Source organism: Meleagris gallopavo, chromosome 2 (assembly GCF_000146605.3).
Source record: "Meleagris gallopavo isolate NT-WF06-2002-E0010 breed Aviagen turkey brand Nicholas breeding stock chromosome 2, Turkey_5.1, whole genome shotgun sequence".
Taxonomy (NCBI): domain Eukaryota; kingdom Metazoa; phylum Chordata; class Aves; order Galliformes; family Phasianidae; genus Meleagris; species Meleagris gallopavo.
Genome location: NC_015012.2, coordinates 58,627,282 through 58,630,002, shown reverse-complemented (window position 1 = coordinate 58,630,002; position 2,721 = coordinate 58,627,282). Strand labels below are relative to the sequence as shown.

The 2,721-nt window shown below is 37.7% G+C and overlaps 1 long non-coding RNA gene across 1 annotated transcript; it reads right to left on the bottom strand.

Moving 5' to 3' along the window:
* Positions 1 to 2,712, bottom strand: LOC109366123. Its single transcript, XR_002112223.1, has 2 exons — positions 1,320 to 2,712; positions 1 to 1,226 (listed from the first exon to the last, which is right to left on the bottom strand). It is a non-coding gene; the product is annotated as an uncharacterized LOC109366123 (long non-coding RNA).
* Between the last annotated feature and the right edge of the window lie 9 nt (positions 2,713 to 2,721).

Sequence of the window (2,721 nt, the reverse complement as noted above, 5' to 3'; positions counted from 1 at the left end):
TTTTTTTTTGAGGAAGATGCCAAAGAAGAAATGGCAATACCAGGTACACCAGAAAGCCTCAATTTTATTTCCCTAAATATATCCATTATACCAACTCTGTCTTCCAAATTTGTGAAAGGCCATAACTTGCCATTCATCAACCCAACATCTGTGTATTTCATTGTCTTTGATGAAAATGCTCACGATAAAAGGATTAGAATTAAACAGTAAAATATCCCACTGTCAACTTTTCAGCGACAAGGCAAAGAATAAAAAACATCTTTGCCTCAACCAGAGGTTATATACTAAGACCAAGTTCTAACTCTATTAGAAGTTTACAACTTAACAGGCAGAGCCCATGTGGAACACAGCCTGCCATTTGAAATGTTTCAAGACAATACACTTTCCTAAGTGCTCCTTGCTAACAAGTCACAGATCAGACAAATTGTCCAAGTGGCTGCATTCATATTTTCTGGGGTCCTATTGCTTTTTCCTTATTTAAGTCATGGATTTCATTACTATAAGAAATCAAAGGACAGAAGTTGAGAGCAAGCTACTAACAACAGCTACTTTGCATGTAAACTCCTGCCTGTATTTCACACAAATCTGGGAAAGAAGCAGCACAGAGACTGCACAAATTGTTTCAGTAACAGCTCCTGTCCATTCCTCTTAAGAAAAGAAAAGCTTGTGGACAAGACATAGCATATATGCTGATCTGAGTTGTGCAGAATAAGTCTGATCTGCATAAGTTATCTGGACAGTGTGACAGATTTGGTCATCTGCCACATGGTTAAGGCAGGCAATAACTCCTGGCCACTGGAAGCACTCAGAGTGCCTGGTAAGTCAAACTCAGCAGCAGCATTGCTACAGATACTGAGTGCCGTAGCTGAGATCACAGGCACAATGTACTGTCTTGAGTCCTGCCTTCTCAGTCAAACTCAATCCTGATATTTAAAAACATCTTTGAAACAAGTCTGGGTTGCACAAAAATATACTTGTGTAGTAGTTGTCCCTGCCAAAATGTCCTGACTGACCAAACAGTGTTTACAAAGCCTGGTGCAGAGTACAAAAAATAGGCATACAGAACTGAAGTCACTCAAATACTCTACATGAGCCAACATGATAGTCAAACAAGCTACGTTCTTTGGTTTTATACCTGTTCACTTGTTGCAGGCAAAGATCCAAACTCTTTAATGTATTTGTCAGTTTCTTTGGCAAGCTGGTTTGTGTACTGCTGCTTCTGTTGCCTAAAATCAAATGCAAAGTTTCATTAGAGTCTGCTGGCTAATTTTGTTGAAGTTTCACCAGTTCTCAGAAACACAGTGGTATTAAACACTCACTGAAGTACACGGTGCCATCCTTCTACTGTTCTTCACTGCAAAAATATGACAACAGATCACCATGGATTCCAGATGATATGGACACTGAAGGAATGTTCCTCGGTGTGACAGCACAACTACTCACCTTTTCCACTTTTTTCTTTTTGAGATATTGTAATTGTTTCCCTAATACACAGCAACAAGGTCCCAATTACTGTGAATAAATAAAGATGCTTTTCCATCATTTTTTTTCAGGCTATCAATAATTGGAAAAAAACTTTCTCTTATTTTGTTTAAGAGTTCAGAATAACTGTGTAAGAGACCAAGCTTTTTCCTGTATGGAAGAACATTGGGCCTGAATATAATTCCATGAACATAATCCATGATAGGCCAATTTCTGATAGTCATGGGGAAGCTTATCCAAAGAGATTTATATTCTCCCATGATACAACAGCTCTGAACTTAGCAGGAAAGTTGAATTAATTGCTTAAAACCTTAATAACTGAAATTGTGCTTTAAAAAGACTTGTGCTCAGCAGCATTCCTATTTGCCCTTTATGTTTCTTTTTACTTCTGCTATTACCACATACTTCCATTATGAATTTCACTTTTATTTTTCTTCCTAGAATAACTCAATTTTTTTAACCTATTTTTGCAGGCTGGAAAGCAGGTAGCAAGCAATCAACATAAATACTTGAACGTAATCAAATAACTCTCCCAGACAACTTCAAACATGAAAGGAAGGGCAAAACGTTCAGTGGAAAGATTACAGCTGAAAACCTTAAGGAAATTTATCACATTAGCACCTTCATAAATGGACTAGAATTCGCAACAGTTTCTAGCCTTTTTAGTTTTGAATTTTTGCTTAGATCTTGTTGTTACTGCATAACTCACATACGTTGATCTTGATGTATTCAATCTCCAGAATGACATCCACCATGGCTCATACCTGGCTACTGTTATGAGCCCCAAGCTCAGGTTATTATGAAGCAAGCTGGCTGTTCACACAAGATGAATACAATGCCTCTGGCTCAATACTCATCTCCTCCTACTACGCATTTTCATATTACTCTTACTGTGTGCAGCATTAGCCACAGTGAAGACTGACAACTTTCTCATCCACAGGGTTAACACAACACGTTTACTTGCATTTATGCTGCTGAGTTTTATGCAATAAATGAGGCTGATGTTAAAAAAAAATCATACTGGTTCATCAGACTGTGCTGAGAAGTGGAGAGATGCTGACTGGCCTAGTTATGAAAGTCCATCTTCAGGCAACTGAACTATAAAGCACAGCATCCCTGTTTGAATCTTATTTCACCTTGCTTTTTTTTTTTGTAATTTGTTCTACAATATCATTGCCTACTGTAGCTTTCATTATTAAAAAGAGATTCCACTTTCTCCTCTGGTACTGTATCTCACAA